Source organism: Schistocerca americana, chromosome 1 (assembly GCF_021461395.2).
Source record: "Schistocerca americana isolate TAMUIC-IGC-003095 chromosome 1, iqSchAmer2.1, whole genome shotgun sequence".
NCBI lineage: Eukaryota > Metazoa > Arthropoda > Insecta > Orthoptera > Acrididae > Schistocerca > Schistocerca americana.
The window spans coordinates 922,956,871-922,962,699 of record NC_060119.1 but is presented as its reverse complement, the minus strand read 5'-3'; positions in this window follow the sequence as shown (position 1 = coordinate 922,962,699).

The window sequence follows — 5,829 nt, the reverse complement described above, 5'->3', positions numbered from 1 at the left end:
GAACCATGTTTTTGATTAGTAAACATTACGTGCGAAATTAAATACGTGTAGTATCTCAGCCATTGCATCATACATATCTGGTAAAAATTTGGTCTTCTTCACACGTGCATTAAGTGGTACCTATACTTGCTAGAACAACTTGTGCATCGGTAATCCTGTTTTTTTTTATTATTTTTTACAAACGTCAGTGCGTGCTAAGTTGTCCAGAATACTTGCACATTCTTTAGAAAGCATTATGCATTAATTGTGGTAAACTGAAAAACTGTAAGACACCCACAAAAGAAACAGAGTATAAAATTAATAGATTCTGATTTTCACGCAATATGGAGCCGGAAGAGTACGCAGTGCTCTAAGGCTATGTCGTGGAGAGTTTTCAAGGACAACGCATATTATTGTAGCTCAGATACAGGTATTAATGTTTAAAATAAAAAATCTTGCATACAATTTATTGAAATACATCTAAATTACTAATCGAATTCCAAAGCGTATTTCGCTCAGAACATTTAGCGCTCAACGCAATGCAGCCCAAAATTTTAAATGTGCGGGAGAAGCAACCCAGCTAGCAAATTACGTCCGTCAGTTTTTGTAATAGCGTGTTATGAACTGCTCGTACAAGCAGATGGAAGTGCACGGCTGGTCTCTGTTCCGCCGCGTTGAGCGTCTGCAAACAACCTGCCCGAGGGCTGCCACTACTCGGCGGTGTTAGCGCCGTTTTTGCACGGCCTTGCATGGGCAAGCACCTTATTAGCCGCTTGGCTGGCTGCACCTGCGTACCACCGAAACAAATGCATGCCCAGCTCGCCAGTGAATCTCAGGCGAGGAAAATAAACCGGGGAGAGCTGCTCGTGTTCTCTGTCTGTTACTGCCACTAATGCCGCGTAAGTTCGTGGGAGCCTGGCGGAGTGCTTGTTTTACTGCTGCAGCTAAAACCGATGCAACTACTTCGCTTCACAATGGAAAACAAAGCTTGCTCAGGGAGATGCAAACAGTTTAGATGCTCATAGTAGTTTTACAGTCTGTTCGTGACCTTTGGGCCAGAGTGATCATTTCGTATTCCGATTAAGCTCGAGAACGTTCGTCAAGAAATTACAGATATTTTTGTTATTTCTGGCAGGGTATAAGTTTTCCGAAGCAATAGTATTTTTATAGACTCTGTATTAATGAGTTTTTGATTTTAATCATAACGGTATGTTTATTCGCTTAATTTTTATCATACACTACCGTTTGTTGAATATTTCAGCACCAAAGAAGGAAACAAGTGATCACAATGAAATTTATTCCAGAGTTTAGGAACATGACAATTCAGAAAGCGTTAGAATTATAGAACTACACACGTACTTTCACCGTGGGAATTCAGTTAGCGCCGCAATCAGAGCATCCAGAAATCGTGGCATGGAATCAAAGAAAGCCTGGACGTGCTGTTGTGGAACACACTGCCACGCAGTTTGTAGGCGCTCAAAGAAAACATCGACAGTGGCCCCAGGAGGACCACGACGAACAAGTAATCGACAGACCATATTCCAGAAATATTCGACGAGTGTAATATCAGGCAAATGTGCAAACCAGGAAAGCAGTGGCATCCGTCTTTCACCGAAGAAGGCTTGCACATCCTTCCTTACGTATTGTCGGGCGTTGTCGTGCTGAAATAAGGCATGTGGAGCTACCCGCAGGAAGGACTGCTTCGGTCTCTGAAACCTTCCTGACGTAACGGTTTCCGTTCAGATTGCTCTCAGTATGTATGAGGCGAGATCGTATGTGGCAGCCAATGGCGCCCCAAACTTTCACACTTGTCATTTGTTCCCTCTGCCGCACAACAATTCAGCGTGTCGTATTGCATTCACCGCTGTGTCATTCAAGATGTACGCGACCATAATTGTAGGATCCGCTGAAGTAGAACCTGTGCAAGAACCCTACATTTTGCGCTCAGCAGGTCCGTGACGAGACTTCACGCACCCACAGCAGTTTGAGGCGTTGGTAATTTCTGGTCAGTGGAAGCCGACGTATTCGTTGCAAATTCAAAGATCTAATTACGTAAGATGTTGATGAAACTAATTTTCATCACAGGGCTGTAAGGAGTGAGCCTTTGGCAATACAATAAGATAAGGAAAGGTGCTCAGCGGATCTGGAACGCAGCACTCTAGAAGAACGTTAGTGATACACTAGAGACACAAAGGACGACGCGAGAGGACGGCTTATGGAAGCAAGGAGTGTGCAAAATCATCCAATATTATAATGTTATTTTTCCCAGTCAAAGTATTGTAACAACTGAATTACGATAAAATTGTTTGTTTTCGCAATTTAACTTAAAAACACGAATTGCGATCGTGCGGCTGGGGCTAAGCTGAGGATGAATACGCCGCTTCTGGCAACTCCTTCTACGTCAGCTCCTAGAGAATAGGAAATGATGTGAAGGAAGACTAGAGGAATGGGTACAAAAGGGCAAAACCGAATTGTCTCGCTTTGTCTGAGAGCGGAGGTGGTGACGATGTAGTGTTGGGAAGTGTGGTGTGTGAGTGACGGATGGAACAGGAAGGTGCAAGGTACTGTATTCCTACAGTAACATTTTATATAATCTGACGCAAATATTATTTGTGTATGTAACTGGAAACGGATTTCTGAAAATTCTTTAACTTCGTGAAATAAAGTTATTTACTATGAAATGAAACTGTTAGTGAACAGCACAACAAATAATTTTTGTCACTTCAGTTCAGTCTCTTTTTACCACTGAAACATTGTTCTGTATAATGAAAATCCAGTTTGAATATTTTTATGTACGTTACTGTGGTCTCATTTGTTCGGTGAAATTGTGCTCCATTAGAGCTGAAATGCGCTACCCATAATGTATTAGCAAAAGCATTCAATTCTGATTCAGAGTTCTGCGTCGCGATTATCATTAGCAGCGAGTCCGCATTGTGTCTTTGCACCGTTCTGTATACTTGGTGAACGGGCTGTAAATTAATTGTATTTGTGAAATGAAATTAGGTTAGCAAATGATTTAAAAAAATCAAAGAACGTGATTTGGGTTCTCTTCAACCCGTCATCCTTCACACATCACCACAAACTCGCGCAGACATAAGTCTTTAAAGATACGTACCTGAAACTTAACACCATATATTCTGAAAAGTTATTCGTTAACAATCCTTAATAATTTTAGTCACAGTAATTGTTGAAAGCTCGTTCATAATAGGACGCAGTTTCCTCAATTGCAAAAATAAGATGACATCCAACGATAGTACATATCGCGATTGCGGTCCATATCCATCGACTCCACAAAAGCTCAGACCGTCGTCGTCGTAATTCATTACTGTTCTCTCCATGTTAATATCAAAATTACATGAATAAAAGTTCTTCATTTTCCTGAGAGCACAACGCTCGTTTTCAGTAGTTCGTGATATGTTATCGTTGGTTGAGCGCTGCCGCGTAGCGTATCATTATGTAAGGTTAAATTTTCTCACATGTTCAACCAAATCCATAGTTTCTTTACACACAGAATAAAACCTGAAATGAAGAATTTTGGGAAAATGTTTAAGAGAAAAGTGGTCAGTATAGAGGATATACGTCAAGAAGCTTGTACTGGAGCCTTGATCTAAGAAAATGATGTTATGGTTGGGGTTATAGCTAGTAGGACTGGTAAATGTGAGGGGGGTTTTGGCTCTAGACGAGGAAACCCGCTGAAGTTTCCTTGAGATATGGTGACGACGATGTAAAGGTTGGGGGGAGAGTGCGACATGATAGTTTATGGGTGCTAGCGGCCCAGGATTTTAGAGGATTAGGGAGACAACGGCATTTTGATATTCGAACTATGAGATGCACAGGGTTTTGCGCTGAAGTTTCAGAAGTTTGAAGAGAGGGCAGAATTTCGTCACATGGTAGAGGATGCGGCTAAGAGAATGACGGCAAATACGGAAGACGAGGTGCAGCGTGAACCGTTCTAGAACTAGTAAAAAATGGTAAAATACTGAGAGGTACTGTAAGATTTGTTGAGCCAGCAACAGAGTGGGAGCGACTGTGAGAATCAGAAACTTGCAAGCCGGCCAGTGTGGCCGAGCGGTTCTATTCGCTTCAGTCTGGAGCCGCGCGACCGCTACGGTCGCAGGTTCGAATCCTGCCTCGGGCATGGATGTGTGTGATGTCCTTAGATTAGTTAGGTTTAAGTAGTTCTATGTTCTAGGGGACTGATGAGCTCAGATGTTAAGTCCCATAGTGCTCAGAGCCATTTGAACCATTTTTAGAAATTTGCAAGACTGACGAGTTCTGAAATAATTATTGCTGACTGTTTTGGACTATACTATTAATAAATATGAAGGTATGTAGTGATGAGCATAGATTATTCAGTAAGCATATCCGATAAGGAGTGCGAGGTATTGACTTCTTCAGAAGTCGATCATCTTGCTGCCAGAACTTTTTCTAGTAGAAAATGTACTATCACCTCTAGTGACAGAGTCCAATATGATCATGTTGCTAGTTGTTATTTTTTGCACTGTTTCTGCGGTTACTAAGAGGGCCTGTTGAAAAGTAATGCCTCTGAATTTTTTATTCTCTTCTTATCTGAGCTAAGATATCGCATGTCGTGCATATCACTAGGTCGACATTTCCTCTTCGCTGACGCAAGTTGCAGCAACCTTTTGACGCTAGACAGTCCTGAATTGTAGCGTGTAACATGGCGGTGTGTAACATAACTACGTTGGTAAATCCATAGAAGCAATGTGCGACATCTGCAAAAATCCGACGTCTTGGGTTCACTGTCATCGATTATCCTCCTTCAGTTCCGATCTAGCGCCAGCCGATTTTCATCTGTTTCCGAAACTTAATACCTTCTAGGACTTCGCTTTGGTAGTGATGAAACGATACAAACAGAGATGGCCGCGCGGGGTAGCCGCGCGGTCTGTGCGCCTTGTCGCGGTTCGTGCGGCTAACCCCGTCAGAGGTTCGAGTTCTCCCTCGGGCATGGGTGTGAGTGTTGTCCGTAGGACTGAGTTTAAGTTAGATTAAGTAGTGTGTAGGCTTATGGTCCGATGACCTCAACAGTTTAGTCCCGTAAGACCTTACCACAAATTTCCAATTTCACAAACAGAGATGAGGTTATAGCTCCGCCATACAAGTCAACAAACTGGTCTCTCGTTGGAGAAGTGTGTTCGTCGTCAGGTTGATTATGTTGAGAAATAATGTGTAGACACGAAGAACAAAGATGTAGTATGTTAATAAAGTTTGCTTTACTTGAAAGGTTTTAAGAGTTTTCACATAAAAAATTCGGAGCCTTGCTTTCCAGCACATCCTCATAGCTTCTCTGTCTCAAGTATTAAACTAGAACTTTCTTGCAGACAAAGTTTATCTCACTCGATTGTAGCTTATTTATTGCCCTCATATCTGTCTACATTGTATCTTGTTCCACCGGTCAGAAACCTATTGCTTTGCGATTTTTCATTCGTCTTGCATTGAAAGACAGCGCTAATAGTGCGTCAGACTTTTTGTTTTACATTGAACAAAATTTTCTTGCTCACATCCAAACTACTTCCAGTACTTCTTTTTTTTTTTTTTTTTTTTAGATTATATCATTCGATAAACAGTCGCCTGCAGAGTAAAGGAAGGAAGATATTACCTTTGCCTTTAACCTGGTTTCTAAGCACGTAAATAAAAGGCGACGAATTCCTTATAGTTAATCTGGCTGCAGTCCCATTAGGGGAGCCCTCGTCGCTGTTAAACGACGGGAGACGGGGAGGAGAGGAGCACTTTGGCGCAGCAGTTGAGAGAGCGACAGCTGCTAATGGGCACATTTCCTCCCCCCGATAGGACCGGAGAGCCTCTTATAGCAGGGGGTGACCCACAGTG